At 50.6% G+C, this 26,710-nt stretch overlaps 30 non-coding genes and 42 pseudogenes across 30 annotated transcripts; all 72 read right to left on the bottom strand.

Annotated features, from left to right (window-relative positions):
• Positions 1–91: 91 nt before the first annotated feature.
• Positions 92–210, bottom strand: LOC143952425 (5S ribosomal RNA). Its single transcript, XR_013267603.1, has one exon. It is a non-coding gene; the product is annotated as a 5S ribosomal RNA (ribosomal RNA).
• A 109-nt stretch (positions 211–319) lies between these two features.
• Positions 320–438, bottom strand: LOC143945031 (5S ribosomal RNA; annotated as a pseudogene).
• Positions 439–547: 109 nt separating this feature from the next.
• LOC143945737 (5S ribosomal RNA) lies at positions 548–666 on the bottom strand (annotated as a pseudogene).
• Positions 667–992: 326 nt separating this feature from the next.
• Positions 993–1,111, bottom strand: LOC143944609 (5S ribosomal RNA; annotated as a pseudogene).
• Positions 1,112–1,439: 328 nt separating this feature from the next.
• Positions 1,440–1,558, bottom strand: LOC143947449 (5S ribosomal RNA; annotated as a pseudogene).
• A 109-nt stretch (positions 1,559–1,667) lies between these two features.
• LOC143946040 (5S ribosomal RNA) lies at positions 1,668–1,786 on the bottom strand. The gene has a single exon (XR_013265173.1). It is a non-coding gene; the product is annotated as a 5S ribosomal RNA (ribosomal RNA).
• A 109-nt stretch (positions 1,787–1,895) lies between these two features.
• LOC143944882 (5S ribosomal RNA) lies at positions 1,896–2,014 on the bottom strand (annotated as a pseudogene).
• A 109-nt stretch (positions 2,015–2,123) lies between these two features.
• LOC143954774 (5S ribosomal RNA) lies at positions 2,124–2,242 on the bottom strand. The gene has a single exon (XR_013269731.1). It is a non-coding gene; the product is annotated as a 5S ribosomal RNA (ribosomal RNA).
• Positions 2,243–2,351: 109 nt separating this feature from the next.
• LOC143944408 (5S ribosomal RNA) lies at positions 2,352–2,470 on the bottom strand (annotated as a pseudogene).
• Positions 2,471–2,579: 109 nt separating this feature from the next.
• Positions 2,580–2,698, bottom strand: LOC143951528 (5S ribosomal RNA). Its single transcript, XR_013266792.1, has one exon. It is a non-coding gene; the product is annotated as a 5S ribosomal RNA (ribosomal RNA).
• Positions 2,699–2,807: 109 nt separating this feature from the next.
• LOC143950155 (5S ribosomal RNA) lies at positions 2,808–2,926 on the bottom strand. The gene has a single exon (XR_013265584.1). It is a non-coding gene; the product is annotated as a 5S ribosomal RNA (ribosomal RNA).
• Positions 2,927–3,035: 109 nt separating this feature from the next.
• LOC143947897 (5S ribosomal RNA) lies at positions 3,036–3,155 on the bottom strand (annotated as a pseudogene).
• A 109-nt stretch (positions 3,156–3,264) lies between these two features.
• Positions 3,265–3,383, bottom strand: LOC143944766 (5S ribosomal RNA; annotated as a pseudogene).
• Positions 3,384–3,492: 109 nt separating this feature from the next.
• On the bottom strand, positions 3,493–3,611 carry LOC143945424 (5S ribosomal RNA; annotated as a pseudogene).
• Positions 3,612–3,720: 109 nt separating this feature from the next.
• Positions 3,721–3,839, bottom strand: LOC143943448 (5S ribosomal RNA; annotated as a pseudogene).
• Positions 3,840–3,948: 109 nt separating this feature from the next.
• LOC143948723 (5S ribosomal RNA) lies at positions 3,949–4,067 on the bottom strand (annotated as a pseudogene).
• Positions 4,068–4,176: 109 nt separating this feature from the next.
• On the bottom strand, positions 4,177–4,295 carry LOC143954773 (5S ribosomal RNA). The gene has a single exon (XR_013269730.1). It is a non-coding gene; the product is annotated as a 5S ribosomal RNA (ribosomal RNA).
• Positions 4,296–4,404: 109 nt separating this feature from the next.
• Positions 4,405–4,523, bottom strand: LOC143944407 (5S ribosomal RNA; annotated as a pseudogene).
• Positions 4,524–4,632: 109 nt separating this feature from the next.
• On the bottom strand, positions 4,633–4,751 carry LOC143950154 (5S ribosomal RNA). Its single transcript, XR_013265583.1, has one exon. It is a non-coding gene; the product is annotated as a 5S ribosomal RNA (ribosomal RNA).
• Positions 4,752–4,860: 109 nt separating this feature from the next.
• On the bottom strand, positions 4,861–4,980 carry LOC143947895 (5S ribosomal RNA; annotated as a pseudogene).
• A 109-nt stretch (positions 4,981–5,089) lies between these two features.
• LOC143944764 (5S ribosomal RNA) lies at positions 5,090–5,208 on the bottom strand (annotated as a pseudogene).
• A 109-nt stretch (positions 5,209–5,317) lies between these two features.
• Positions 5,318–5,436, bottom strand: LOC143945423 (5S ribosomal RNA; annotated as a pseudogene).
• Positions 5,437–5,545: 109 nt separating this feature from the next.
• LOC143953078 (5S ribosomal RNA) lies at positions 5,546–5,664 on the bottom strand. Its single transcript, XR_013268193.1, has one exon. It is a non-coding gene; the product is annotated as a 5S ribosomal RNA (ribosomal RNA).
• Positions 5,665–5,773: 109 nt separating this feature from the next.
• On the bottom strand, positions 5,774–5,892 carry LOC143953934 (5S ribosomal RNA). Its single transcript, XR_013268971.1, has one exon. It is a non-coding gene; the product is annotated as a 5S ribosomal RNA (ribosomal RNA).
• A 109-nt stretch (positions 5,893–6,001) lies between these two features.
• LOC143948722 (5S ribosomal RNA) lies at positions 6,002–6,120 on the bottom strand (annotated as a pseudogene).
• A 109-nt stretch (positions 6,121–6,229) lies between these two features.
• On the bottom strand, positions 6,230–6,338 carry LOC143948297 (5S ribosomal RNA; annotated as a pseudogene).
• A 109-nt stretch (positions 6,339–6,447) lies between these two features.
• Positions 6,448–6,566, bottom strand: LOC143946861 (5S ribosomal RNA; annotated as a pseudogene).
• A 109-nt stretch (positions 6,567–6,675) lies between these two features.
• On the bottom strand, positions 6,676–6,794 carry LOC143945596 (5S ribosomal RNA; annotated as a pseudogene).
• Positions 6,795–6,902: 108 nt separating this feature from the next.
• On the bottom strand, positions 6,903–7,021 carry LOC143945740 (5S ribosomal RNA; annotated as a pseudogene).
• A 109-nt stretch (positions 7,022–7,130) lies between these two features.
• On the bottom strand, positions 7,131–7,249 carry LOC143953923 (5S ribosomal RNA). Its single transcript, XR_013268961.1, has one exon. It is a non-coding gene; the product is annotated as a 5S ribosomal RNA (ribosomal RNA).
• Positions 7,250–7,358: 109 nt separating this feature from the next.
• Positions 7,359–7,477, bottom strand: LOC143954864 (5S ribosomal RNA; annotated as a pseudogene).
• Positions 7,478–7,586: 109 nt separating this feature from the next.
• Positions 7,587–7,705, bottom strand: LOC143944957 (5S ribosomal RNA; annotated as a pseudogene).
• Positions 7,706–7,816: 111 nt separating this feature from the next.
• LOC143944386 (5S ribosomal RNA) lies at positions 7,817–7,935 on the bottom strand (annotated as a pseudogene).
• Positions 7,936–8,044: 109 nt separating this feature from the next.
• Positions 8,045–8,163, bottom strand: LOC143954798 (5S ribosomal RNA). Its single transcript, XR_013269753.1, has one exon. It is a non-coding gene; the product is annotated as a 5S ribosomal RNA (ribosomal RNA).
• Positions 8,164–8,272: 109 nt separating this feature from the next.
• LOC143943621 (5S ribosomal RNA) lies at positions 8,273–8,391 on the bottom strand (annotated as a pseudogene).
• Positions 8,392–8,500: 109 nt separating this feature from the next.
• LOC143952783 (5S ribosomal RNA) lies at positions 8,501–8,619 on the bottom strand. The gene has a single exon (XR_013267927.1). It is a non-coding gene; the product is annotated as a 5S ribosomal RNA (ribosomal RNA).
• A 109-nt stretch (positions 8,620–8,728) lies between these two features.
• On the bottom strand, positions 8,729–8,847 carry LOC143945168 (5S ribosomal RNA; annotated as a pseudogene).
• A 109-nt stretch (positions 8,848–8,956) lies between these two features.
• Positions 8,957–9,075, bottom strand: LOC143947661 (5S ribosomal RNA). The gene has a single exon (XR_013265325.1). It is a non-coding gene; the product is annotated as a 5S ribosomal RNA (ribosomal RNA).
• Positions 9,076–9,184: 109 nt separating this feature from the next.
• On the bottom strand, positions 9,185–9,303 carry LOC143944153 (5S ribosomal RNA; annotated as a pseudogene).
• Positions 9,304–9,412: 109 nt separating this feature from the next.
• On the bottom strand, positions 9,413–9,531 carry LOC143947228 (5S ribosomal RNA; annotated as a pseudogene).
• Positions 9,532–9,640: 109 nt separating this feature from the next.
• Positions 9,641–9,759, bottom strand: LOC143954471 (5S ribosomal RNA). Its single transcript, XR_013269460.1, has one exon. It is a non-coding gene; the product is annotated as a 5S ribosomal RNA (ribosomal RNA).
• A 109-nt stretch (positions 9,760–9,868) lies between these two features.
• Positions 9,869–9,987, bottom strand: LOC143953160 (5S ribosomal RNA). Its single transcript, XR_013268268.1, has one exon. It is a non-coding gene; the product is annotated as a 5S ribosomal RNA (ribosomal RNA).
• A 109-nt stretch (positions 9,988–10,096) lies between these two features.
• On the bottom strand, positions 10,097–10,215 carry LOC143947654 (5S ribosomal RNA; annotated as a pseudogene).
• A 110-nt stretch (positions 10,216–10,325) lies between these two features.
• On the bottom strand, positions 10,326–10,454 carry LOC143948766 (5S ribosomal RNA; annotated as a pseudogene).
• Positions 10,455–10,563: 109 nt separating this feature from the next.
• LOC143953159 (5S ribosomal RNA) lies at positions 10,564–10,682 on the bottom strand. Its single transcript, XR_013268267.1, has one exon. It is a non-coding gene; the product is annotated as a 5S ribosomal RNA (ribosomal RNA).
• Positions 10,683–10,791: 109 nt separating this feature from the next.
• LOC143944759 (5S ribosomal RNA) lies at positions 10,792–10,910 on the bottom strand (annotated as a pseudogene).
• A 110-nt stretch (positions 10,911–11,020) lies between these two features.
• LOC143949581 (5S ribosomal RNA) lies at positions 11,021–11,149 on the bottom strand (annotated as a pseudogene).
• Positions 11,150–11,258: 109 nt separating this feature from the next.
• Positions 11,259–11,367, bottom strand: LOC143949595 (5S ribosomal RNA; annotated as a pseudogene).
• A 109-nt stretch (positions 11,368–11,476) lies between these two features.
• LOC143943907 (5S ribosomal RNA) lies at positions 11,477–11,596 on the bottom strand (annotated as a pseudogene).
• A 109-nt stretch (positions 11,597–11,705) lies between these two features.
• LOC143949047 (5S ribosomal RNA) lies at positions 11,706–11,814 on the bottom strand (annotated as a pseudogene).
• Positions 11,815–11,922: 108 nt separating this feature from the next.
• LOC143944180 (5S ribosomal RNA) lies at positions 11,923–12,041 on the bottom strand. The gene has a single exon (XR_013265003.1). It is a non-coding gene; the product is annotated as a 5S ribosomal RNA (ribosomal RNA).
• A 109-nt stretch (positions 12,042–12,150) lies between these two features.
• On the bottom strand, positions 12,151–12,269 carry LOC143944877 (5S ribosomal RNA). The gene has a single exon (XR_013265067.1). It is a non-coding gene; the product is annotated as a 5S ribosomal RNA (ribosomal RNA).
• Positions 12,270–12,595: 326 nt separating this feature from the next.
• On the bottom strand, positions 12,596–12,714 carry LOC143951233 (5S ribosomal RNA). The gene has a single exon (XR_013266524.1). It is a non-coding gene; the product is annotated as a 5S ribosomal RNA (ribosomal RNA).
• Positions 12,715–12,823: 109 nt separating this feature from the next.
• LOC143951940 (5S ribosomal RNA) lies at positions 12,824–12,942 on the bottom strand. The gene has a single exon (XR_013267165.1). It is a non-coding gene; the product is annotated as a 5S ribosomal RNA (ribosomal RNA).
• Positions 12,943–13,051: 109 nt separating this feature from the next.
• Positions 13,052–13,170, bottom strand: LOC143944915 (5S ribosomal RNA; annotated as a pseudogene).
• A 109-nt stretch (positions 13,171–13,279) lies between these two features.
• LOC143953875 (5S ribosomal RNA) lies at positions 13,280–13,398 on the bottom strand. The gene has a single exon (XR_013268917.1). It is a non-coding gene; the product is annotated as a 5S ribosomal RNA (ribosomal RNA).
• Positions 13,399–13,507: 109 nt separating this feature from the next.
• Positions 13,508–13,626, bottom strand: LOC143946489 (5S ribosomal RNA; annotated as a pseudogene).
• A 109-nt stretch (positions 13,627–13,735) lies between these two features.
• On the bottom strand, positions 13,736–13,854 carry LOC143952384 (5S ribosomal RNA). Its single transcript, XR_013267566.1, has one exon. It is a non-coding gene; the product is annotated as a 5S ribosomal RNA (ribosomal RNA).
• Positions 13,855–13,963: 109 nt separating this feature from the next.
• On the bottom strand, positions 13,964–14,092 carry LOC143947136 (5S ribosomal RNA; annotated as a pseudogene).
• Positions 14,093–14,200: 108 nt separating this feature from the next.
• On the bottom strand, positions 14,201–14,320 carry LOC143953347 (5S ribosomal RNA). Its single transcript, XR_013268438.1, has one exon. It is a non-coding gene; the product is annotated as a 5S ribosomal RNA (ribosomal RNA).
• A 109-nt stretch (positions 14,321–14,429) lies between these two features.
• Positions 14,430–14,548, bottom strand: LOC143950711 (5S ribosomal RNA). The gene has a single exon (XR_013266053.1). It is a non-coding gene; the product is annotated as a 5S ribosomal RNA (ribosomal RNA).
• A 109-nt stretch (positions 14,549–14,657) lies between these two features.
• On the bottom strand, positions 14,658–14,776 carry LOC143951362 (5S ribosomal RNA). The gene has a single exon (XR_013266641.1). It is a non-coding gene; the product is annotated as a 5S ribosomal RNA (ribosomal RNA).
• Positions 14,777–14,885: 109 nt separating this feature from the next.
• LOC143949515 (5S ribosomal RNA) lies at positions 14,886–14,994 on the bottom strand (annotated as a pseudogene).
• A 108-nt stretch (positions 14,995–15,102) lies between these two features.
• LOC143944168 (5S ribosomal RNA) lies at positions 15,103–15,221 on the bottom strand. The gene has a single exon (XR_013265002.1). It is a non-coding gene; the product is annotated as a 5S ribosomal RNA (ribosomal RNA).
• Positions 15,222–15,330: 109 nt separating this feature from the next.
• Positions 15,331–15,449, bottom strand: LOC143948239 (5S ribosomal RNA). The gene has a single exon (XR_013265378.1). It is a non-coding gene; the product is annotated as a 5S ribosomal RNA (ribosomal RNA).
• A 109-nt stretch (positions 15,450–15,558) lies between these two features.
• Positions 15,559–15,677, bottom strand: LOC143950232 (5S ribosomal RNA). The gene has a single exon (XR_013265654.1). It is a non-coding gene; the product is annotated as a 5S ribosomal RNA (ribosomal RNA).
• A 109-nt stretch (positions 15,678–15,786) lies between these two features.
• On the bottom strand, positions 15,787–15,905 carry LOC143943849 (5S ribosomal RNA; annotated as a pseudogene).
• A 9,699-nt stretch (positions 15,906–25,604) lies between these two features.
• On the bottom strand, positions 25,605–25,723 carry LOC143952116 (5S ribosomal RNA). The gene has a single exon (XR_013267324.1). It is a non-coding gene; the product is annotated as a 5S ribosomal RNA (ribosomal RNA).
• A 109-nt stretch (positions 25,724–25,832) lies between these two features.
• LOC143944467 (5S ribosomal RNA) lies at positions 25,833–25,950 on the bottom strand (annotated as a pseudogene).
• Positions 25,951–26,059: 109 nt separating this feature from the next.
• On the bottom strand, positions 26,060–26,179 carry LOC143946092 (5S ribosomal RNA; annotated as a pseudogene).
• A 102-nt stretch (positions 26,180–26,281) lies between these two features.
• Positions 26,282–26,400, bottom strand: LOC143947747 (5S ribosomal RNA; annotated as a pseudogene).
• Positions 26,401–26,509: 109 nt separating this feature from the next.
• Positions 26,510–26,628, bottom strand: LOC143954579 (5S ribosomal RNA). Its single transcript, XR_013269557.1, has one exon. It is a non-coding gene; the product is annotated as a 5S ribosomal RNA (ribosomal RNA).
• Positions 26,629–26,710: the final 82 nt, after the last annotated feature.

Raw genomic sequence — 26,710 nt, 5'->3', positions numbered from 1 at the left:
CAACTCTCTTGACAAAAGCCAAGGTGGTCACCTCGGGCAATCGAGAGGAAAAATACAGCAGGTCGCCAAAGCCAACAACATAATGGAAAAAAGCCTACGGCACCTGGTATTCCCAGGCGGTCTCCCATCCAGGTACTAACCAGGCCCGACCCTGCTTAGCATCCGAGATCAGACGAGATCGAGCGCACTTAGGGTGATGTGGCCGTAGGCGATCTTGCACCCTACTTACAACTCTCTTGACAAAAGCCAAGGTGGTCACCTCGGGCAATCGAGAGGAAAAATACAGCAGGTCGCCAAAGCCAACAACATAATGGAAAAAAGCCTACGGCACATGGTATTCCTAGGCGGTCTCCCATGCAGGTACCAACCAGGCCCGACCCTGCTTAGCATCCGAGATCAGACGAGATCGAGCGCATTCAGGGTGATGTGGCCGTAGGCGATCTTGCACCCTACTTACAACTCTCTTGACAAAAGCCAAGGTGGTCACCTCGGGCAATTGAGAGGAAAAATGCAGCAGGTCGCCAAAGCCAACAACATAATGGAAAAAAGCCTAGGGCACCTGGTATTCCCAGGCGGTCTCCCATCCAGGTACTAACCAGGCCCGACCCTGCTTAGCATCCGAGATCAGACAAGATCGAGCACATTCAGGGTGATGTTGCCGTAGGCGATCTTGTACCCTACTTACAACTCTCTTGACAAAAGCCAAGGTGGTCACCTCGGGCAATCGAGAGGAAAAATACAGCAGGTCGCCAAAGCCAACAACATAATGGAAAAAAGCCTACGGCACCTGGTATTCCCAGGCGGTCTCCCATCCAGGCCCGACCCTGCTTAGCATCCGAAATCAGACGAGATCGAGCGCATTCAGGGTGATGTGGCCATAGGCGATCTTGCACCCTACTTACAACTCTCTTGACAAAAGCCAAGGTGGTCACCTCGGGCAATCGAGAGGAAAAATGCAGCAGGTCGCCAAAGCCAACAACATAATGGAAAAAAGCCTACGGCACATGGTATTCCCAGGCGGTCTCCCATCTAGGTACTAACCAGGCCCGACCCTATTTAGCATCCGAGATCAGACGAAATCGAGAGCATTTAGGGTGATGTGGCCGTAGGCGATCTTGCACCCTACTTACAACTCTCTTGACAAAAGCCAAAGTGGTCACCTCGGGCAATCGAGAGGAAAAATACAGCAGGTCGCCAAAGCCAACAACATAATGGAAAAAAGCCTACGGCACCTGGTATTCCCAGGCGGTCTCCCATCCAGGTACTAACGAGGCCCGACCCTGCGAGATCAGACAAGATCAAGTGCATTCAGAGTGATGTGGCCGTAGGCAATCTTGAACCCTACTTACAACTCTCTTGACAAAAGCCAAGGTGGTCACCTCGGGCAATCGAGAGGAAAAACACAGCAGGTCGCCAAAGCCAACGACATAATGGAAAAAAGCCTACAGCACCTGGTATTCCCAGGCGGTCTCACATCCAGGTACTAACCAGGCCCGACCCTGCTTAGCATCTGAGATCAGACGAGATCGAGCGCATTCAGAGTGTTGTGGCAGTAGGCAATCTTGCACCCTACTTACAACTCTCTTGACAAAAGCCAAGGTGGTCACCTCGGGCAATCGAGAGGAAAAATACAGCAGGTCGCCAAAGCCAACAACATAATGGAAAAAAGCCTACGGCACCTGGTACTCCCAGGCGGTCTCCCATCCAGGTACTAACCAGGCCCGACCCTGCTTAGCATCCGAGATCAGACGAGATCGAGCGCATTCAGGGTGATGTGGCCGTAGGCGATCTTGCACCCTACTTACAACTCTCTTGACAAAAGCCAAGGTGGTCACCTCGGGCAATCGAGAGGAAAAATACAGCAGGTCGCCAAAGCCAACAACATAATGGAAAAAAGCCTACGGCACCTGGTATTTCCAGGTAGTCTCCCATCCAGGTGCTAACCAGGCTCGACCCTGCTTAGCATCCGAGATCAGACGAGATCGAGCGCATTCAGGGTGATGTGGCCGTAGACGCTCTTGCACCCTACTTACAACTCTCTTGACAAAAGCCAAGGTGGTCACCTCGGGCAATCGAGAGGAAAAATACAGCTGGTCGCCAAAGCCAACAACATAATGGAAAAAAGCCTACTGCACCTGGTATTCCCAGGCGGTCTCCCATCCAGGTACTAAGCAGGCCCGACCCTGCTTAGCATCCGAGATCAGACGAGATCGAGCGTATTCAGGGTGATGTGGCCGTAGGCAATATTGCACCCTACTTACAACTCTCTTGACAAAAGCCAAGGTGGTCACCTCGGGCAATCGAGAGGAAAAACACAGCAGGTCGCCAAAGCCAACGACATAATGGAAAAAAGCCTACGGCACCTGGTATTTCCAGGTGGTCTCCCATCCAGGTACTAACCAGGCCCGACCCTGCTTAGCATCTGAGATCTGACGAGATCGAGCGCATTCAGGGTGATGTGGCCGTAGGGGATCTTGCACCCTACTTACAACTCTCTTGACAAAAGCCAAGGTGGTCTCCTCGGGCAATCGAGAAGAAAAATACAGCAGGTCGCCAAAGCCAACAACATAGTGGAAAAAAGCCTACGGCACTTGGTATTCCCAGGCGGTCTCCCATCCAGGTACTAACCAGGCCCGACCCTGCTTAGCATCCGAGATCAGACGAGATCGAGCGCATTCAGGGTGATGTGGCCGTAGGCAATCTTGCACTCTACTTACAACTCTCTTGACAAAAGCCAAGGTGGTCACCTCTGGCAATCGAGAAGAAAAATACAGCAGGTCGCCAAAGCCAACAACATAATGGATAAAAGCCTACGGCACCTGGTATTCCCAGGCGGTCTCCCATCCAGGTACTAACCAGGCCCGACCCTGCTTGGCATCCGAGATCAGACGAGATCGAGCGCATTCAGGGTGATGTGGCCGTAGGCAATCTTGCACTCTACTTACAACTCTATTGACAAAAGCCAAGGTGGTCACCTCGGGCAATCGAGAAGAAAAATACAGCGGGTCGCCAAAGCCAACAACATAATGGATAAAAGCCTACGGCACCTGGTTTTCCCAGGCGGTCTCCATATCCAGGTACTAACCAGGCCGGACCCTGCTTAGCATGCGAGATCAGATGAGATCGAGCGCATTCAGGGTGATGTGGCCGTAGGCGATCTTGCACCCTACTTACAACTCTCTTGACAAAAGCCAAGGTGGTCATCTCGGGCAATCGAGAGGAAAAATACAGCAGGTCGCCAAAGCCAACAACATAATGGAAAAAAGCCTACGGCACCTGGTATTCCCAGGCGGTCTCCCATCCAGGTACTAACCAGGCCTGACCCTGCTTAGCATCCGAGATCAGACATGATCGAGCGCATTCAGGGTGATGTGGCCGTAGGTAAGTTTGCACCCTACTTACAACTCTCTTGACAAAAGCCAAGGTGGTCACCTCGGGCAATCGAGAGGAAAAATACAGCAGGTCGCCAAAGCCAACAACATAATGGAAAAAAGCCTACGGCACCTGGTATTCCCAGGCGGTCTCCCATCCAGGTACTAACCAGGCCCGACCCTGCTTAGCATCCGAGATCAGACGACATCGAGTGCATTCAGGGTGTTGTGACTGTAGGCGACCTTGCACCCTACTTACAACTCTCTTGACAAAAGCCAAGGTGGTCACCTCGGGCAATCGAGAGGAAAAATACAGCAGGTCGCCAAAGCCAACAACATAATGGAAAAAAGCCTACGGCACCTGGTATTCCCAGGCGGTCTCCCATCCAGGTACTAACCAGGCCTGACCCTGCTTAGCATCCGAGATCAGACAAGATCGAGCGCATTCAGGGTGATGTGGCCATAGGCAATTTTGCACCCTACTTACAACTCTCTTGACAAAAGCCAAGGTGGTCACCTCGGGCAATAGAGAGGAAAAATACAGCAGGTCGCCAAAGCCAACAACATAATGGAAAAAAGCCTACGGAACTTGGTATTCCCAGGCGGTCTCCCATCCAGGTACTAACCAGGCCCGACCCTGCTTAGCATCCGAGATCAGACGAGATCGAGTGCATTCAGGCTGTTGTGGCTGGAGGCGACCTTGCGCCCTACTTACAACTCTCTTGACAAAAGCCAAGGTGGTCACCTCGGGCAATCGAGAGGAAAAATACAGCTGGTCGCCAAAGCCAACAACATAATGGAAAAAAGCCTACTGCACCTGGTATTCCCAGGCGGTCTCCCATCCAGGTACTAAGCAGGCCCGACCCTGCTTAGCATCCGAGATCAGACGAGATCGAGCGTATTCAGGGTGATGTGGCCGTAGGCAATATTGCACCCTACTTACAACTCTCTTGACAAAAGCCAAGGTGGTCACCTCGGGCAATCGAGAGGAAAAACACAGCAGGTCGCCAAAGCCAACGACATAATGGAAAAAAGCCTACGGCACCTGGTATTTCCAGGTGGTCTCCCATCCAGGTACTAACCAGGCCCGACCCTGCTTAGCATCTGAGATCTGACGAGATCGAGCGCATTCAGGGTGATGTGGCCGTAGGGGATCTTGCACCCTACTTACAACTCTCTTGACAAAAGCCAAGGTGGTCTCCTCGGGCAATCGAGAAGAAAAATACAGCAGGTCGCCAAAGCCAACAACATAATGGATAAAAGCCTACGGCACCTGGTATTCCCAGGCGGTCTCCCATCCAGGTACTAACCAGGCCCGACCCTGCTTGGCATCCGAGATCAGACGAGATCGAGCGCATTCAGGGTGATGTGGCCGTAGGCAATCTTGCACTCTACTTACAACTCTATTGACAAAAGCCAAGGTGGTCACCTCGGGCAATCGAGAAGAAAAATACAGCGGGTCGCCAAAGCCAACAACATAATGGATAAAAGCCTACGGCACCTGGTTTTCCCAGGCGGTCTCCATATCCAGGTACTAACCAGGCCGGACCCTGCTTAGCATGCGAGATCAGATGAGATCGAGCGCATTCAGGGTGATGTGGCCGTAGGCGATCTTGCACCCTACTTACAACTCTCTTGACAAAAGCCAAGGTGGTCATCTCGGGCAATCGAGAGGAAAAATACAGCAGGTCGCCAAAGCCAACAACATAATGGAAAAAAGCCTACGGCACCTGGTATTCCCAGGCGGTCTCCCATCCAGGTACTAACCAGGCCTGACCCTGCTTAGCATCCGAGATCAGACATGATCGAGCGCATTCAGGGTGATGTGGCCGTAGGTAAGTTTGCACCCTACTTACAACTCTCTTGACAAAAGCCAAGGTGGTCACCTCGGGCAATCGAGAGGAAAAATACAGCAGGTCGCCAAAGCCAACAACATAATGGAAAAAAGCCTACGGCACCTGGTATTCCCAGGCGGTCTCCCATCCAGGTACTAACCAGGCCCGACCCTGCTTAGCATCCGAGATCAGACGACATCGAGTGCATTCAGGGTGTTGTGACTGTAGGCGACCTTGCACCCTACTTACAACTCTCTTGACAAAAGCCAAGGTGGTCACCTCGGGCAATCGAGAGGAAAAATACAGCAGGTCGCCAAAGCCAACAACATAATGGAAAAAAGCCTACGGCACCTGGTATTCCCAGGCGGTCTCCCATCCAGGTACTAACCAGGCCCGACCCTGCTTAGCATCTGAGATCTGATGAGATCGAGCGCATCCAGGGTGATGTGGCCGTAGGGGAACTTGCACCCTACTTACAACTCTCTTGACAAAAGCCAAGGTGGTCACCTCGGGCAATCGAGAGGAAAAATACAGCAGGTCGCCAAAGCCAACAACATAATGGAAAAAAGCCTACGGCACCTGGTATTCCCAGGCGGTCTCCCATCCAGGTACTAACCAGGCCTGACCCTGCTTAGCATCCGAGATCAGACAAGATCGAGTGCATTCAGGGTGATGTGGCCATAGGCAATTTTGCACCCTACTTACAACTCTCTTGACAAAAGCCAAGGTGGTCACCTCGGGCAATAGAGAGGAAAAATACAGCAGGTCGCCAAAGCCAACAACATAATGGAAAAAAGCCTACGGAACTTGGTATTCCCAGGCGGTCTCCCATCCAGGTACTAACCAGGCCCGACCCTGCTTAGCATCCGAGATCAGACGAGATCGAGTGCATTCAGGCTGTTGTGGCTGGAGGCGACCTTGCACCCTACTTACAACTCTCTTGACAAAAGCCAAGGTGGTCACCTCGGGCAATCGAGAGGAAAAATACAGCAGGTCGCCAAAGCCAACAACATAATGGAAAAAAGCCTACGGCACCTGGTATTCCCAGGCGGTCTCCCATCCAGGTACTAACCAGGCTCGACCCTGCTTAGCATCCGAGATCGAGCGCTTTCAGGGTGATGTGGCTGCAGGTGATCTCGCACCCTACTTACAACTCTCTTGACAAAAGCCAAGGTGGTCACCTCGGGCAATCGAGAGGAAAAATACAGCAGGTCGCCAAAGCCAACAACATAATGGAAAAAAGCCTACGGCACCTGGTATTGCCAGGCGGTCTCCCATCCAGGTACTAACCAGGCCCAACCCTGCGTAGCATCCGAGATCAGACGAGATCGAGCGCATTCAGGGTGATGTGGCTGTTGGCGATCTTGCCCCCTACTTACAACTCTCTTGACAAAAGCCAAGGTGGTCACCTCGGGCATTCGAGAGGAAAAATACAGCAGGTCGCCAAAGCCACCAACATAATGGAAAAAAGCCTACGGCACCTGGTATTCCCAGGCGGTCTCCCATCCAGGTACTAACCAAGCCCGACCCTGCTTAGCATCTGAAATCAGACGAGATCGAGCGCATTCAGGGTGATGTGGCCGTAGGGGATCTTGCACACTACTTACAACTCTCTTGATAAAAGCCAAGGTGGTCACCTCGGGCTATCGAGAGGAAAAATACAGCAGGTCGCCAAAGCCAACAACATAATGGAAAAAACCTACGGCACCTTGTATTCCCAGGCGGTCTCCCATCCAGGTACTAACCAGGCCCGACCCTGCTTAGCATCCGAGATCAGACGAGATAGAGCGCATTCAGGGTGATGTGGCCGTAGGCAATTTTGCACCCTACTTACAACTCTCTTGACAAAAGCCAAGGTGGTCACCTCGGGAAATAGAGAGGAAAAATACAGCAGGTCGCCAAAGCCAACAACATAATGGAAAAAAGCCTACGGCACCTGGTATTCCCAGGCGGTCTCCCATGCAGGTACTAACCAGGCCCGACCCTGCTTAGCATCCGAGATCAGACGAGATCGAGTGCATTCAGGGTGTTGTGGCTGTAGGCGACCTTGCGCCCTACTTACAACTCTCTTGACAAAAGCCAAGGTGGTCACCTCGGGCAATAGAGAGGAAAAATACAGCAGGTCGCCAAAGCCAACAACATAATGGAAAAAAGCCTACGGCACCTGGTATTCCTAGGCGGTCTCCCATCCAGGTACTAACCAGGCCCGACCCTGCTTAGCATATGAGATCAAACGAGATCGAGCGCATTCAGGGTGATGTGGCCGTAGGCGATCTTGCACCCTACTTACAACTCTCTTGACAAAAGCCAAGGTGGTCACCTCGGGCAATCGAGAGGAAAAATACAGCAGGTCGCCAAAGCCAACAACATAATGGAAAAAAGCCTACGGCACCTGGTATTCCCAGGCGGTCTCCCATCCAGGTACTAACCAGACCCGACCCTGCGTAGCATCCGAGATCAGACGAGATCGAGCGCATTCAGGGTGATGTGGCTGTAGGCGATCTTGCACCCTACTTACAACTCTCTTGACAAAAGCCAAGGTGGTCACCTCGGGCAATCGAGAGGAAAAAAATACAGCAGGTCGCCAAAGCCAACAACATAATGGAAAAAAGCATACGGCACCTGGTATTCCCAGGCGGTCTCCCATCCAGGTACTAACAAGGCCCGACCCTGCTTAGCATCCGAGATCAGACGAGATCGAGCGCATTCAGGGTGATGTAGCCATAAGCAATCTTACACCATACTTACAACTCTCTTGACAAAAGCCAAGGTGGTCACCTCGGGCAATCGAGAGGAAAAATACAGCAGGTCGCCAAAGCCAACAACATAATGGAAAAAAGCCTACGGCACCTGGTATTCCCAGGCGGTCTCCCATCCAGGTACTAACCAGGCCCGACCCTGCATAGCATCCGAGATCAGACGAGATCGAGCGCATTCAGGGTGATGTGGCTGTAGGCGATCTTGCACCCTACTTACAACTCTATTGACAAAAGCCAAGGTGGTCACCTCGGGCAATCGAGAGGAAAAATACAGCAGGTCGCCAAAGCCAACAACATAATGGAAAAAAGACTACGGCATCTGGTATTCCCAGGCGGTCTCCCATCCAGGTACTAACCAGGCCCGACCCTGCTTAGCATCCGAGATCAGACGAGATCGAGCGCATACAGGGTGATGTGGCCGCAGGCAATCTTGCACCCTACTTACAACTCTCTTGACAAATGCCAAGGTGGTCACCTCGGGCAATCGAGAGGAAAAATACAGCAGGTCGCCAAAGCCAACAACATAATGGAAAAAAGCCTACGGCACCTAGTATTCCCAGGCGGTCTCCCATCCAGGTACTAACCAGGCCCGACCCTGCTTAGCATCCGAGATCAGATGAGATCGAGCGCGTTCAGGGTGATGTGGCTGTAGGCGATCTTGCATCCTACTTACAACTCTCTTGACAAAAGCCAAGGTGGTCACCTCGGGCAATCGAGAGGAAAAATACAGCAGGTCGCCAAAGCCAACAACATAATGGAAAAAAGCCTACGGCACCTGGTATTCCCAGGCTGTCTCCCAGCCAGGTAGTAACCAGGCCCGACCCTGCTTAGCATCTGAGATCAGACGAGATCAAGCGCATTCAGGGTGATGTGGCCGTAGGCGATCTTGCACCCTACTTACAACTCTCTTGACAAAAGCCAAGGTGGTCACCTCGGGCAATCGAGAGGAAAAATACAGCAGGTCGCCAAAGCCAACAACGTAATGGAAAAAAGCCTACGGCACCTGGTATTCCCAGGCGGTCTCCCATTCAGGTACTAACCAGGCCCGACCCTGCTTAGCATCCGAGATCAGACGAGATCGAGCGCATTCAGGGTGATGTGGCCGTAGGCGATCTTGCACCCTACTTACAACTCTATTGAGAAAAGCCAAGGTGGTCACCTCGGGCAATCGAGAGGAAAAATACAGCAGGTCGCCAAAGCCAACAACATAATGGAAAAAAGCCTACGGCACCTGGTATTCCCAGGAGGTCTCCCATCCGGGTACTAACCAGGCCCAACCCTGCTTAGCATCCGAGATCAGACGAGATTGAGCGCATTCAGGGTGATGAGGCCGTGGGCGATCTTGTACTCTACTTACAACTCTCTTGACAAAAGCCAAGGTGGTCACCTCGGGCAATCGAGAGGAAAAATACAGCAGGTCGTCAAAGCCAACAACATAATGGAAAAAAGCCTACGGCACCTGGTATTCCCAGGCGGTCTCCCATCCGGGTACTAACCAGGCCCGACGCTGCTTAGCATCTGAGATCAGACGAGATCGAGCCCATTCAGGGTGATGTGGCCGTAGGTGATCTTGCACCCTACTTACAACTCTCTTGACAAAAGCCAAGGTGGTCACCTCGGGCAATCGAGAGGAAAAATACAGCAGGTCGCCAAAGCCAACAACATAATGGAAAAAAGCCTACGGCACCTGGTATTCCCAGGCTGTCTCCCAGCCAGGTACTAACCAGGCCCGACCCTGCTTAGCATCTGAGATCAGACGAGATCAAGCGCATTCAGGGTGATGTGGCCGTAGGCGATCTTGCACCCTACTTACAACTCTCTTGACAAAAGCCAAGGTGGTCACCTCGGGCAATCGAGAGGAAAAATACAGCAGGTCGCCAAAGCCAACAACATAATGGAAAAAAGCCTACGGCACCTGGTATTCCCAGGCGGTCTCCCATCCAGGCACTAAACAGGCCCGACCCTGCTTAGCATCCGAGATCAGACGAGATCGAGCGCATTCAGGGTGATGTGGCCGTAGGCGATCTTGCACCCTACTTACAACTCTATTGACAAAAGCCAAGGTGGTCACCTTGGGCAACAGAGAGGAAAAATACAGCAGGTCGCCAAAGCCAACAACATAATGGCCAAAAGTCTACAGCACCTGGTATTCCCAGGCGGTCTCCCATCCAGGTTCTAACCAGACCCGACCCTGCTTAGCATCCGAGATCAGACAAGATCGAGCGCATTCAGGGTGATGTGGCCATAGGCAATCTTGCACCCTACTTAACACTCTCTTGACAAAAGCCAAGGTGGTCACCTCGGGCAATCGAGAGGAAAAATACAGCAGGTCGCCAAAGCCAACAACATAATGGAAAAAAAGGATACGGCACCTGGTATTCCCAGGCCGTCTCCCATCCAGGTACTAACCAGGCCCGACCCTGCTTAGCATCCGAGATCAGACGAGATCAGACGAGATCAAGCGCATTCAGGGTGATGTGGCCGTAGGCGATCTTGCGCCCTACTTACAACTCTCTTGACAAAAGCCAAGGTGGTCACCTCGGGCAATCGAGAGGAAAAATACAGCAGGTCGCCAAAGCCAACAACATAATGGAAAAAAGCCTACGGCACCTGGTATTCCCAGGCGGTCTCCCATCCAGGCACTAAACAGGCCCGACCCTGCTTAGCATCCGAGATCAGACGAGATCGAGCGCATTCAGGGTGATGTGGCCGTAGGCGATCTTGCACCCTACTTACAACTCTATTGACAAAAGCCAAGGTGGTCACCTCGGGCAACAGAGAGGAAAAATACAGCAGGTCGCCAAAGCCAACAACATAATGGCCAAAAGTCTACAGCACCTGGTATTCCCAGGCGGTCTCCCATCCAGGTTCTAACCAGGCCCGACCCTGCTTAGCATCCGAGATCAGACGAGATCGAGCGCATTCAGGGTGATGTGGCCATAGGCAATCTTGCACCCTACTTAACACTCTCTTGACAAAAGCCAAGGTGGTCACCTCGGGCAATCGAGAGGAAAAATACAGCAGGTCGCCAAAGCCAACAACATAATGGAAAAAAAGGATACGGCACCTGGTATTCCCAGGCCGTCTCCCATCCAGGTACTAACCAGGCCCGACCCTGCTTAGCATCCGAGATCAGACGAGATCAGACGAGATCAAGCGCATTCAGGGTGATGTGGCTGTAGGCGATCTTGCACCCTACTTACAACTCTCTTGACAAAAGCCAAGGTGGTCACCTCGGGTAATCGAGAGGAAAAATACAGCAGGTCGCCAAAGCCAACAACATAATGGAAAAAAGCCTACGGCACCTGGTATTCCCAGGCGGTCTCCCATCCAGGTACTAACCAGGCCCGACCCTGCTTACAATCCGAGATCAAGCGCATTCAGGGAAATGTGGCCGTAGGCAATCTTACACCTTACTTACAACTCTCTTGACAAAAGCCAAGGTGGTCACCTCGGGCAATCGAGAGGAAAAATACAGCAGGTCGCCAAAGCCAACAACATAATGGAAAAAAGCCTACGGCACCTGGTATTCCCAGGCGGTCTCCCATCCGGGTACTAACCAGGCCCGACCCTGCTTAGCATCACAAGATCAGACGAGATCGAGCGCATTCAGGGTGATGTGGCCGTAGGCGATCTTGCACCCTACTTACAACTCTCTTGACAAAAGCCAAGGTGGTCACCTCGGGCAATCGAGAGGAAAAATACAGCAGGTCGCCAAAGCCAACAACATAATGGAAAAAAGCCTACGGCACCTGGTATTCCCAGGCGGTCTCCCATCCTGGTACTAACCAGGCCTGACCCTGCTTAGCATCCGAGATGGAGCGCATTCAGGGTGATGTGGCCGTAGGCAATCTTGGATTATATTACAACTATCTTGACAAAAGCCAAGGTGGACACCTCGGGCAATCGAGAGGAAAAATACAGCAGGTCGCCAAAGCCAACAACATAATGGAAAAAAGCCTACAGCACCTGGTATTCCCAGGCGGTCTCCCATCCAGGTACTAACCAGGCCCGACCCTGCTTAGCATCCGAGATCAGACGAGATCGAGCGCATTCAGGGTGATGTGGCCGTAGGCGATCTTGCACCCTACTTACAACTCTCTTGACAAAAGCCAAGGTGGTCACCTCGGGCAATCGAGAGGAAAAATACAGCAGGTCGCCAAAGCCAACAACATAATGGAAAAAAGCCTACGGCACCTGGTATTCCCAGGCGGTCTCCCATCCGGGTACTAACCAGGCCCGACCCTGCTTAGCATCCGAGATCAGACGAGATCGAGCGCATTCAGGGTGATGTGGCCGTAGGCGGTCTTGCACCCTACTTACAACTCTCTTGACAAAAGCCAAGGTGGTCACCTCGGGCAATCGAGAGGAAAAATACAGCAGGTCGCCAAAGCCAACAACATAATGGAAAAAAGCCAACGGCACCTGGTATTCCCAGGCGGTCTCCCATCCTGGTACTAACCAGGCCTGACCCTGCTTAGCATCCGAGATGGAGCGCATTCAGGTTGATGTGGCCGTAGGCGATCTTGGATTATATTACAACTATCTTGACAAAAGCCAAGGTGGACACCTCGGGCAACTGAGAGGAAAAATACAGCAGGTCGCCAAAGCCAACAACATAATGGAAAAAAGCCTACAGCACCTGGTATTCCCAGGCGGTCTCCCATCCAGGTACTAACCAGGCCCGACCCTGCTTAGCATCCGAGATCAGACGAGATCGAGCGCATTCAGGGTGATGTGGCCGTATGCAATCTTGCATCCTACTTAAAACTCTCTTGACAAAAGCCAAGGTGGTCACCTCGGGCAATCGAGAGGAAAAATACAGCAGGTCGCCAAAGCCAACAACATAATGGCCAAAAGCCTACGGCACCTGGTATTCCCAGGCGGTCTCCCATCCGGGTACTAATCAGGCCCAACCCTGCTAAGCATTCGAGATCAGACGAGATCGAGCGCATTCAGGGTGATTTGGCCGTAGGCAATCTTGCACCCTACTTAAAACTCTCTTGACAAAAGCCAAGGTGGTCACCTCGGGCAATCGAGAGGAAAAATACAGCAGGTCACCAAAGCCAACAACATAATGGAACAAAGCCTACAGCACCCGGTATTCCCAGGCGGTCTTCCATCCAGGTACTAACTAGGCCCGACCCTGCTTAGCATCCGAGATCAGACAAGATCGAGCGCATTCAGGGTGATGTGGCCGTAGGCGGTCTTGCACCCTACTTACAACTCTCTTGACAAAAGCCAAGGTGGTCACCTCGGGCAATCGAGAGGAAAAATACAGCAGGTCGCCAAAGCCAACAACATAATGGAAAAAAGCCTACGGCACCTGGTATTCCCAGGCGGTCTCCCATCCAGGTACTAACCAGGCCCGACCCTGCTTAGCATCCGAGATCAGACGAGATCGAGTGCATTCAGGGCGATGTGGCCGTAGGCGATCTTGCACCCTACTTACAACTCTCTTGACAAAAGCCAAGGTGGTCACCTCAGGCAATCGAGAGGAAAAATACAGCAGGTCGCCAAAGCCAACAACATAATGGAAAAAAGCCTACGGCACCTAGTTTTTCCAGGCGGTCTCCCATCCAGGTACTAACCAGGCCCGACCCTGCTTAGCAACCAAGATCAGGCGAGATCGAGCGCATTCAGGGTGATGTGGCCGTAGGCAATCTAGCACCCTACTTACAACTCTCTTGACAAAAGCCAAGGTGGTCAGCTCGGGCAATCGAGAGGAAAAATACAGCAGGTCGCCAAAGCCAACAACATAATGGCCAAAAGCCTACGGCACCTGGTATTCCCAGGCGGTCTCCCATCCAGGTACTAACCAGGCCCGACCCTGCTTAGCATCCGAGATCAGACGAGATCGAGCGCATTCAGGGTGATGTGGCCGTAGGCGATCTTGCGCACTACTTACAACTCTCTTGACAAAAGCCAAGGTGGTCACCTCGGGCAATCGAGAGGAAAAATACAGCAGGTCGCCAAAGCCAACAACATAATGGAAAAAAGCCTACGGCACCTGGTATTCCCAGGCGGTCTCCCATCCAGGTACTAGCCAGGCCCGACCCTGCTTAGCATCCGAGATCAAACGAGATCAGACGAGATCAAGCGCATTCAGGGAGATGTGGCTGTAGGCAATCTTGGATTATATTACAACTATCTTGACAAAAGCCAAGGTGGACACCTCGGGCAATCGAGAGGAAAAATACAGCAGGTCGCCAAAGCCAACAACATAATGGAAAAAAGCCTACGGCACCTGGTATTCCCAGGCGGTCTCCCATCCGGGTACTAACCAGGCCCGACCCTGCTTAGCATCACGAGATCAGACGAGATCGAGCGCATTCAGGGTGATGTGGCCGTAGGCGATCTTGCACCCTACTTACAACTCTCTTGACAAAAGCCAAGGTGGTCACCTCGGGCAATCGAGAGGAAAAATACAGCAGGTCGCCAAAGCCAACAACATAATGGAAAAAAGCCTACAGCACCTGGTATTCCCAGGCGGTCTCCCATCCAGGTACTAACCAGGCCCGACCCTGCTTAGCATCCGAGATCAGACGAGATCAAGCGCATTCAGGGTGATGTGGCCGTAGGCGATCTTGCACCCTACTTACAACTCTCTTGACAAAAGCCAAGGTGGTCACCTCGGGCAATCGAGAGGAAAAATACAGCAGGTCGCCAAAGCCAACAACATAATGGAAAAAAGCCTACGGCACCTGGTATTCCCAGGCGGTCTCCCATCCGGGTACTAACCAGGCCCGACCCTGCTTAGCATCCAAGATCAGACGAGATCGAGCGCATTCAGGGTGATGTGGCCGTAGGCGGTCTTGCACCCTACTTACAACTCTCTTGACAAAAGCCAAGGTGGTCACCTCGGGCAATCGAGAGGAAAAATACAGCAGGTCGCCAAAGCCAACAACATAATGGAAAAAAGCCAACGGCACCTGGTATTCCCAGGCGGTCTCCCATCCTGGTACTAACCAGGCCTGACCCTGCTTAGCATCCGAGATGGAGCGCATTCAGGGTGATGTGGCCGTAGGCGATCTTGGATTATTTTACAACTATCTTGACAAAAGCCAAGGTGGACACCTCGGGCAACCGAGAGGAAAAATACAGCAGGTCGCCAAAGCCAACAACATAATGGAAAAAAGCCTACAGCACCTGGTATTCCCAGGCGGTCTCCCATCCAGGTACTAACCAGGCCCGACCCTGCTTAGCATCCGAGATCAGACGAGATCGAGCGCATTCAGGGTGATGTGGCCGTAGGCAATCTTGCATCCTACTTAAAACTCTCTTGACAAAAGCCAAGGTGGTCACCTCGGGCAATCGAGAGGAAAAATACAGCAGGTCGCCAAAGCCAACAACATAATGGCCAAAAGCCTACGGCACCTGGTATTCCCAGGCGGTCTCCCATCCGGGTACTAATCAGGCCCAACCCTGCTTAGCATTCGAGATCAGACGAGATCGAGCGCATTCAGAGTGATGTGGCCGTAGGCGATCTTGCACCCTACTTACAACTCTCTTGACAAAAGCCAAGGTGGTCACCTCGGGCAATCGAGAGGAAAAATACAGCAGGTCGCCAAAGCCAACAACATAACGGAAAAAAGCCTACGGCACCTGGTATTCCCAGGCGGTCTCCCATCCAGGTACTAACCAGGCCCGACCCTGCTTAGCATCCAAGATCAGACGAGATCGAGCGCTTTCAGGGTGATGTGGCCGTAGGCGATCTTGCAACCTACTTACAACTCTCTTGACAAAAGCCAAGGTGGTCACCTCGGGCAATCGAGAGGAAAAATACAGCAGGTCGCCAAAGCCAACAACATAATGGAAAAAAGCCTACGGCACCTGGTATTCCCAGGTGGTCTCCCATCCAGGTAATAACCATGCCCGACCCTGCTTAGCATCCGAGATCAGACGAGATCGAGCGCATTCAGGGTGATGTGGCCATAGGCGATCTTGCACCCTACTTACAACTCTCTTGACAAAAGCCAAGGTGGTTACTGTAAAGGTAGGTCCTTGCTCTGTTAGGTGCTCGATTTCCCTCTTCCTATCTTTCCTAGGCCGTGGTCTGGATGTACTTGGGAGTCCCATTCACCGGTGAGATAACCAAAACTCATACACGAGATGTATGCGAATAATGATTACGATTTAATGTTTTGAATACAACAGGTTATATGCTGAAACAGTTGGGGTGGCGCCCTGTGGAGTAGCCAATCAGGGATGCGCTCGTAGCTATACACCAAGCTTTTCCTAGTAACAGGTTTATTGACAGAACAAGCAAAATAAGCAGAAATTGTCTTCACGGCAAAGCACGTCATTAACCTTCACGCGAGATAAGAATAAGACTACGATATTTAACAATATTCAACAATATTGTGCTAATAGTCTGTGGTCCAGACGTTCTAGGTCATAGACGATATAAGATAGTTGCATATCTTGGCTTTCTCTGTACAAACTCTCGCGGCCAAGGGCATTCAAAGAAAACAGCATGTTTTCCAAATAGCAAGCATCTATGTCAAAAGTAGTTAGAATTCTAGCTTGGTCATACAAAGTTTTAAAATGGATGACAGTATAACAAAATGGAGACTTGTTAATCCTTATAATCCCTCCTGTGATCATAACTTTGGCACGAAGTTATCGATCATCCTCTATACCAGACATTCTTGGAAAAAGCCATAAGTGCTTTCTCTTCGTCATTGGGCTTGGTTGCTATTGTTGGATGGGAAACCTTGGAGGCTGCTATGCAGCAGCATTTGGCGATCACATAGAACATTACTATCAACAACACTATCATCACTAATACGAGAAATATTTTCTTGAAAAATCCCAGTATGCCCCCCCAAATACCTCCAAACCACCCTCCTGTACCCGAGAAAAGGTTCCAATCATCTCCCAAGTTTTTTGCTTTCTGTAGGAGGGTCTGTCTTTGGGCTGAATGGCTTTTGATAATATCGTAATAATCGGGTACCGACAGACTTTCCACAGGAACGGTGAAGTTGTGTATGAAGGTGCAACACATCTCCGAATTGGCCATGAGGTTACAAATCCCAGTGATGGCGGCCAAAAGTTGTTCCTGCCTCATTTTTATCAGTTCCTGCACAGTTCGGATCTTCCGAGTTTCTTCGTTTAGCAGAGAAACATCTCTGGAAGTAGAGTTCACTACCCCAGAGATTATTTCAGCAAAAAGATCTATTTTATCTAGGGCATTCCACATTCCCGGGCTTCCAATGGAGGCGGCTAATTTTTCCCACCATGATGTTACTTGTCTCTTAGCCCTCCCGAACTCTAAATGCCCATGGGCAGGGGTCATTTTGATGTACTGATTTTCAGAGGCTATACCCATATATGGTACCATCCTGGCAATGTTGCACCAACCACCTGTAGAGGAATCTAGAGGGTAAGGTATGGTGGTGTGACATATTAGACCGCAACACACCATCCATCCATGAGGCAGATGAGGTGCTGGTATTATATCAGGGGGTTGGGATATGCCTGACCGGAGTCCAACTAGGCATAACCAATCTCCTAAACTCGCGGTGCTACTGTACTCTAGTAAAGTATCATTCATGTGGTAGGACTCTAACCAGTCTTTTAGGTCAGTATCGTCAAATGTTTCTGATGGTAGTACACAGTCCATTATGTTATATAAAGACATGTTCCCTATCCTTTCGTCACTATCTCCAATGGTGGAAGTATTCAACCCCTGGATGTCAAACGTCCCATCCCGCAGAAACTTCCCTAAGTCTCTAAGGGTAAGATTTACTAGTGTGTTTCTACAGAATTGGCCATTGGGGATTTCCCCGTTTTCTTTCCAAGCTCCATTTAGGAAACAGAAGGATGGGGGTTGTGTGAAACCAGAGAAAATAAGGGGGGAGGGTCTGGTCGTTATATTGGCCATATGGTCTTGTGTCGTCTCGTTAAACAGGTCCTCTACTGGGAGGGGGATTCCCACTACTGGAATTTGATTCCTACCCGTTCCCATGTGGGAGCACACCCAACAGGGTGCCCCTTTTCCCATTACTTGACCAAACGCGTATTGCCATAAAAAATGATGTGGTATTGTTGGGGCTAAAGAAAACGTTTTACTGTCCTGGGGGGGTAGTTCGTTCCGTGCTACCATTACTCCTAAACCTTTGTTGTTATTATTATTATTATTATTATTATTATTACTGGGCCTTGGAACTAATGCTCTTCTGTCTAGTGATCGGTTCTCAGTACCTTTTGGGCTTCTTGTAAACCCACACGACCCTGTCATGATACATGTCATCATGACTATAGAAAAAACCACAAAAGTCAATACTATCGACCAGAGCAAAATGGTGTGTAGTACATACTGATCTTCTAAGCCCCTGTCTCTTTCTTTTTGCAAAGACTTCAGTCCGAGCTGGTGGGAGGAGGAGAAAAGTCCAGGGAGATTCTGACAAACTGTTCCTGGAGGGTCTGTAGGTTCGTCTCTGGGGTCCCCTTGGTGGTGGCGTCCTCCTGTTGGTCTTGGGCAAGTGTCCTCTGGGGGTGTTCTGGAGTCGGTGGAGGTTCGGGGCATTTTTTTAGTCTGCTGGCATGGATCCACTGAGGGGTGTAGTCTGTGAGGACAGCAGTCCTGGAGACCTTCTCCACGTTCCATGGACCGGAGTAGATGGGCCCCACGTGCTTCCGTTGGGCAAGCTGCTTGATCAACACTTTATCCCCCGGGATGAATGGGTGAGTAGGTTCTGTTGGAAGAGGAGAAAAGGTGACAGCAACTTGTTCATTATGTTCTTCTATTGTACTTACCAGATGTTTCACGTACTCTTCCTGTAAAGAATATATGTTAATGTCAGTCTGTGCATCTAATGCTTTTAGTTGGGTTTGTGCTGGGACACCCATTAGGATTTCGAATGGTGACAAACGTGTCCTAGAGTGGGGGGTGGTTCTGATTTGGAACAATATTCCTGGAAGGAAATCTATCCAGTTTTTTAACGTTCCTCCTGTGGCCTTTTTTAGTTTGTCCTTTATATTCCTGTTCATTCTTTCTACCACTCCTGCACTTTGGGGATGATAGGGAATGTGAAGTTTCCACTGTATTCCCAGGCATCTTGCCAATTCTCGTGTCATATCTGAAGTAAAAGCCGGGCCCTGGTCTGACCAAATGGTGGCTGGTATGCCAAACCTACATACCCAATGATTAAGGAGAGCCCTTGCCGCTATTTTAGCTGTTTCCCCAGTGCAGGGGGCCGCCTCCACCCATCCTGACCATTTGTCAACGATAACGCACAGGCATTTGATGCTTCCCTTTTGTTTGGGCATGTGGGTAAAGTCTATTTGTAGGTCCTGTAGTGGGCCTAGGGGTGGGGGCAACTGGCCGTGTATACCATGTCGTTTACCCTGCGTGTTGTTTTGAGCGCATGTGAGGCATGACTTTGTTAGGGTGTTTGCATGGTTCTTTAGATTAACTGTGCAGAAAGTTTTTTCATACAGCTGTTGCAAGGGTTGGGACCCTATATGTCCGGGACCATGCAGGTAGGAAAGGATGAGGGCCGAGCTGGCTTCAGGGATCCCAATGACCCCTCCATTTGTCCAAAGGCCTCTTTGGTCTTTGGACAATCCTTGCTGGACCCAGAAAAGGACATCAGCGTCTGTGGCCATGGATTGGATTTGGGCTGCAACTGAGGGGAAATCTGGCGCTGAAAAATCTTGTTGGAAAAATATCGTGGTAGGGGCGGGTGGATGTGTGGAGGAATTTGCCGCCGCTCGAGCGCATCTATCCGCAAGGGCGTTGCCTCGGGCAATGTAGCTACCAGTGGTGGTGTGAGCCTTGACTTTAATAATCGCCAAATGTTTGGGCAGTAATATAGCCTGGAGAAGGGCCAGGATATGCTCCTTGTTGGCTATAATTTTGTTGTCAGCCGTTCTAAACCCCCTGTTAGCCCAGATCACCCCGAAATCGTGAACCACGCCGAAGGCGTATCGACTGTCAGTGTAAATATTGACATCCCTATTTGTGAACAGGATGCATGCTCTGGTGAGGGCTACCAGTTCCGCGACCTGTGCCGAGGAAGGCGGAAGTGGCTTAGCCTCCAGAACCAGATCTGGGAGTTGTACTACCGCGTATCCTGTCAGAAAAGTGGAATCCGAAGGGCGCGAGCAACTGCCGTCCACAAAAACTTCCTCTGCACCGGCCAGAGGTACGTCTGTTAAGTCCCTACGTGGGGAGGTGACTTGGTCCAACACTTTTGTGCAGTCATGCATTTTGGATGGTTCACCATAATTCATGAGTTTGAGCAGAGAATGTAATAGCCTGAGGATGGGGGAGGTGTCAGAGGTGTGTTTGATGGTCAGATTGGAGGTGTTTAGAAGAATGATTTCATACCCGCTGGCTCTTTGGGTGGTCATATGTTGTGTATTGAGGTTTTGTATAAGGTGGGTTACTGAGTGGGTAGTGTATACAGTTAGGGGGTGTCCCAGAACTAACTTGTTGGCTTCTTGAATGGCCATGGCACATGCGGCCATGTTCTGGAGGCAAGCAGGCATGCCCTGGACCTGGAGTGGGAGTTTCTTTGAAAGGAAAGCCATCGGTCGGTAAGAATTACCGTGCTCTTGGGCAAGAACTGCTGCAAAGGCAGATCCATTAACTACACAATATAGATAAAAAGTTTTCCTGTAGTCCACTAGTCCTAAGGCCGGGGCGGAGGCAAGGGAGGAGAGGAGGGTGTTAAATGAGTGTAACATTTCCTCCGTCCATTCCACCACTTTTGGCGCAGTGGAGAGCGTGGCCCTCCTCAGAATGGAGTCATGAAATGAGCAGTCAGGGATCCATTGCCGGCAATAGACGATTGCTCCCAGGAAAGACAAGAGGGCGGCCTTGTCCCTGGGTGGCTGCAGAGCGTTAAGGGCTGCGGCACGGTGGGGGGAAACACTTCTCTCTCCCTTGTTGAGGATGCACCCCAAGTACTCTACAGTAAGGGTCACCCACTGTATCTTTTTCCGTGAGGCCAAGTGACCTGCCTTGGCTAGGTGATCCAGCAAGTTCTTTGAGTCTTCTTCACAAGCTTCTGGGGTGGGGCTGCAGAGAAGGAGGTCATCCACATATTGGATGAGTACCGACCCGGCGCTCGATTGCCAGGATTTGACTGTCTCATTCAATACCATAGAGAAGGCTGCCGGGCTGTCCACATAGCCCTGCGGTAGGCGGGTCCAGGTCAGTTGCCCCCTCCCCCCCCCCCCCAAGAAAAAGCAAACATGGGCTGGGCCAGTGGATCCACAGGGATGCTAAAAAAAAGCGTTAGCTAAGTCAATTACTGTGTAGGCCACAGAGTTTGCCGGTATGCAAGAAAAAATAAAGGCAATGTCTGAGACCAGAGGGGGGAGGGGAATCACCATTTTGTTGACTGCCCTGAGGTCCTGTACCAAGCGCCATTCCCCGCTTGCCTTTCTCACTGGGTATATGGGGGTGTTCCATGAGCTGATGATGGGTGTCAGGATGCCCATGGCTACATACCTATTGATGAGGGGTGTAATCCCCTCAATTTTGTCAGAATGTAGTGCATATTGTTTTTGAAAAACAGGTACTGAGTCTGGGCGCATTTGGGGGGTGTAAGGGGTACATGGGATGAAACCTACACTCGCGTTATTCTCTGCCCAAATAGCATGGGTTTCCAGGGAGGCAGGTAAGAGTACAAAATACCCTTTTTTGGATTGTCTCTTTGGGCCTTGTAAGTCGCAGAGTGCGGAGCTGGCAGTTACTGCTCCCTGTGGATCAAATTTGATCACCACTCCCAGTTTGGACATTAAGTCCCTTCCCATCAGGGAGACTGGGCATTGGGGCAGGATGGCAAACCGTTGTTGGCAAAGTAGCACCCCCTCCGGGGTGGTTACTGATAAGGGTGGGGTGATAGGGTGGGTAACAGGAGTCCCATTAATACCTATGGAGCTTCCCTCAGAACATTGTGGCGTGTCAAAGGTCACATCATTGATGGAGCTGGAGGTGGCACCAGTGTCAATGAGAAAACAAATGCGTTTTCCATCTACACCCAGGATCACCTGGGGTAGGCTCCTCCAGGACACATTGTAACATACCAGGCTGAGGGAAGGGACATACTCCAGGCAGCCCTATGTCCTGCTTGAGGGTTGGGTGGCAGGCCATTGCATGGGAATAGGGGCTGGTGGGGGTGGTGGAACACGAAGGGCGGCGTTGTTAGGTGGAGGGGGTCCTCGGGGTCCTTGATAGGGCTGGTGATATCTGGGGCCTGACACTGGTCCTTGGTAAGTTGGGGGACGTTGATGTTGTGGAGTTGAAGGAAAGGCGTTAGGGTAACGCCTTCGTCCATTTCCCTTCCCCCAAGGAAGGCCCCTACGGTAGGGACAATTGGACTTCCAATGTCCCATTTGACCACAGTTGAAACAACCCTGGTCTGGTGGTTGGCGGGCATATTCTGGTCTTCGAGTGGGGGCATATGGTTGGAGTGCCATTAAAGGGGTTGGGGGTTCAAATGTGTTATAAAATAACCCCCCTTTTTGTTCAAAAACCCCGGAAGTTTCCCTGGAGCGGGTGTCTGACATGAAATCCTCTGGGGGTTGGGTAGCCCATTTGGGGTTAATTAATTTTAGCAGCTGTACTACTTTTGGCTCCCCTCCGGCCATTACAGTAGTGGTAAAAAGGGACCCATCCGCCCCATCTACCGCTTTCCAGAGGTTGTATACTCGGGTGCAAAAATCATAGAATTTTTCCTTCGGGGCTTGTTTTGTTTGGACCAGATCTTGCAGAGCTGTGACCCCTTTGTAAAGGGTGCTCCAATGTTGTCCTAGGGTTTTCCAGAGATCTGGCCAGCCCCCTTTTCCCTGGACATGGGCATTAAACAGGTCTTTTACCTTTGGGGGGTCGGGGCAGTCGGGGTCTAGAATATGTATTATACTCTCAAGATCAATCGGGTCCAGATTTGACCCGGCGCACTGGCGCAACAGGAAAGTGGCAGCTTCCCTAGGATGTTTTCTGGGGGATGGACAGAGTTCTTTGAGTTTTGTCAGTGTGCCTAGGGGCAGGGGTAGGTGAATTTCTGTGTTACCTATGGTCATAAGGGGGGCCTTAATATCGGGGGTGTCCTCATCATCCTCGTCAGTAACTACGGGGGTGGTCATAGGTGAGATAATGGGTCCTGGCGCTGGTATGGGTACGGGTAGTGGTTTCTCTGTAGCCAACTTGATTTTGACCTTACTCCTGGTGACCACCCCCATCTTAGAGAGTTTTTCCATGGCCTGATTGTCTTCGGGACTCAGGACTATAGCCTCTCCCTCAGTGGGATCACTGCTTTGGGAGGTTCCCGGGCTCTGATCCGGGTCTCCCTCTGTTTCTCGTTTTGTTTGTGCTAGGGCGGCTCGGGCTTCCCTCAGAATTCTATGTCCCCGTTCTATTTTAGCTCTGGCTGTCTCTACTTCAAGGGCAAACCGTTCCTTCTCTTCCCTAAAGTCTTTTTGCTCAGGGGTCTCCCTCGCCCTCTCGTCAGCTTCCACTTGGTCCTGGTACTCCTGACCCTCCCTGTCTCTTTTGGCTTGGGATTCCCTGTCCCAGAGTTGTCTTTGGTGCGGGGTGGAGGCGTTGTACAGTGCAGCGGATATGGCAGCCATGTCTACCCCAAGACTGGGGTAGATGGCCAAGGCCTGGGCAACCTCGCCCTCGTCAGTTTTGACAAGGACATAAGGAGGGGGTATTTCTGGGGCATTCAGGGGTGTAGTTATAGGGGCCGAGGGTATTGGTTTTCCTTCTGTGAGGGCATGATTTTTGGCATGTTTTTTTAAATAAATTTTTAGAGGGGCTTCCCATATCTTGCAAGATTTTTTCATGTAATCTACATCCCACTTCCCGGGGGGGTATGAGTGCTTATGTAACTGACAAATCTTTTTTACTACATGCCAATCTTCTGTGTTGCAGGGGCCCGCGGGACCTATATCATGGATCCCTAATTGCTGGCACCTTTCCCTAATCTGACTCCAAAATGGTTCTACATAGGGACCGGGCACTATAGTCTGCACATACTCATAGGGAGTAGGTTGTTCATAAGGGGTCCCGTCTTTGCCTACAATATTCCCCATTATGGGGGGGTGTTATGAGATGCTTGGTAAGGGGGCAGAGGTGATAGCAGCCAGTGGCACGAATCACCTGTTGTTGAACTTCTTCCAGGGAATGTAAAGCAAGGAGGTGGGGTTCACTGACTGGGCTATGCAGGTTTATTCTGACTAGCGTGACAACGGGAGATGTTTCGTCCTGGGGGTACACGGGGCGTTCTCCTAGTCTAGTGGAATATCCCCCTGGGCGAGTGGCTATCAATATCAGGATATCAATTTGTTTAAGAAACAATAAACCAACAGTACAGTGAGGGCAAGGGTTAACAATTTCACAGCAATCTGGATCACAAGGTAAAGACATTGAAAGAACAGCAAAATACAAAAAAAACTATTGAAAAGGCAAGTTTGAAATACTTACGTAACCTGGAAAGAAAAACATGAACAACTAAATCACATACAATCGTTTTACATGACCAGATAAAATGAAAAATATGAACAACTAAATCACATGCAATCGTTTTACATGACTAGATAAAATGTGCACTGTGTTTGATTTGATCAAATTACCCTTCGGGCGTCCCTTGAACATCCAACCTTATTTGGGGAGGGCACAATCTATTGCTTCCCTTCCCTGTAATGTTCCTCTTTAATCTATTTTACTTAATAGTTTTAAGTCAGGCCAACCTAGCCGGACTCTCTTTTAATCTATTTTACTTAATAGTTTTAAGTCAGGCCAACCTAGCCGGACTCTCTTTTTTTAGGTACGAGCCCTCTACTTCTCCCGATGGGCCAGCCTAGCCCACCGCGGAGGCACAGCAGCAATACAGGTCCCGCACGTGGCGGTCACCGCGGCAGTATGAGTGACACCAAAAGATCCTCACCAATAAGGTAAATAAATCAGTAGTCACTCACCTGCCGAATCGATGACCCCACTTCCTGGTACCAGCTGTAAAGGTAGGTCCTTGCTCTGTTAGGTGCTCGATTTCCCTCTTCCTATCTTTCCTAGGCCGTGGTCTGGATGTACTTGGGAGTCCCATTCACCGGTGAGATAACCAAAACTCATACACGAGATGTATGCGAATAATGATTACAATTTAATGTTTTGAATACAACAGGTTATATGCTGAAACAGTTGGGGTGGCGCCCTGTGGAGTAGCCAATCAGGGATGCGCTCGTAGCTATACACCAAGCTTTTCCTAGTAACAGGTTTATTGACAGAACAAGCAAAATAAGCAGAAATTGTCTTCACGGCAAAGCACGTCATTAACCTTCACGCGAGATAAGAATAAGACTACGATATTTAACAATATTCAACAATATTGTGCTAATAGTCTGTGGTCCAGACGTTCTAGGTCATAGACGATATAAGATAGTTGCATATCTTGGCTTTCTCTGTACAAACTCTCGCGGCCAAGGGCATTCAAAGAAAACAGCATGTTTTCCAAATAGCAAGCATCTATGTCAAAAGTAGTTAGAATTCTAGCTTGGTCATACAAAGTTTTAAAATGGATGACAGTATAACAAAATGGAGACTTGTTAATCCTTATAGTTACCTCGGGCAATCGAGAGGAAAAATACAGCAGGTCGCCAAAGCCAACAACATAATGGAAAAAAGCCTACGGCACCTGGTATTCCCAGGCGGTCTCCCATCCAGGTACTAACCAGGCCCGACCCTGCTTAGCATCCGAGATCAAACGAGATCGAGCGCATTCAGGGTGATGTGGCTGTAGGCGATCTTGCATCCTACTTACAACTCTCTTGACAAAAGCCAAGGTGGTCACCTCGGGCAATCGAGAGGAAAAATACAGAAGGTCGCCAAAACCAACAACATAATGGAAAAAAGCCTACGGCACCTGGTATTCCCAGGCGGTCTCCCATCCAGGTACTAACTAGCCCGACCCTGCTTAGCATCCGAGATCAGACGAGATCGAGTGCATTCAAGGTGATGTAGCCATAGGCAATCTTGCTCCCTACTTACAACTCTCTTGACAAAAGCCAAGGTGGTCACCTCGGGCAATCGAGAGGAAAAATACAGCAGGTCGCCAAAGCCAACAACATAATGGAAAAAAGCCTACGGCACCTGGTATTCCCAGGCGGTCTCCATATCCAGGTACTAACCAGGCCCAACCCTGCTTGGCATGCGAGATCAGATGAGATCGAGCGCATTCAGGGTGATGTGGCCGTAGGCGATCTTGCACCCTACTTACAACTCTCTTGACAAAAGCCAAGGTGGTCACCTCAGGCAATCGAGAGGAAAAATACAGCAGGTCGCCAAAGCCAACAACATAATGGAAAAAAGCACCTGGTATTCCCAGGCGGTCTCCCATCCAGGTACTAACCAGGCCCGACCCTGCTTAGCATCCGAGATCAGACGAGATCAAGCGCATTCAGGGTGATGGGGCCGTAGGCGATCTTGCACCCTACTTACAACTCTCTTGACAAAAGCCAAGGTGGTCACCTCGGGCAATCAAGAGGAAAAATACAGCAGGTCGCCAAAGCCAACAACATAATGGAAAAAAGCCTACGGCACCTGGTATTCCCAGGCGGTCTCCCATCCAGGTACTAACCAGGCCCGACCCTGCTTAGCATCCGAGATCAGACGAGATCGAGCGCATCCAGGGTGATGTGGCCGTAGGCAATCTTTGCACCCTACTTACAACTCTCTTGACAAAAGCCAAGGTGGTCACCTCGGGCAATTGAGAGGAAAAATACAGCAGGT

This window comes from Lithobates pipiens, unplaced genomic scaffold (assembly GCF_037356315.1).
Source record: "Lithobates pipiens isolate NorthernLeopardFrog02 unplaced genomic scaffold, aLitPip1_a1.2 Scaffold_30, whole genome shotgun sequence".
Taxonomy (NCBI): Eukaryota; Metazoa; Chordata; class Amphibia; order Anura; family Ranidae; genus Lithobates; species Lithobates pipiens.
This window is presented reverse-complemented; position numbering and strand designations above follow the sequence as displayed.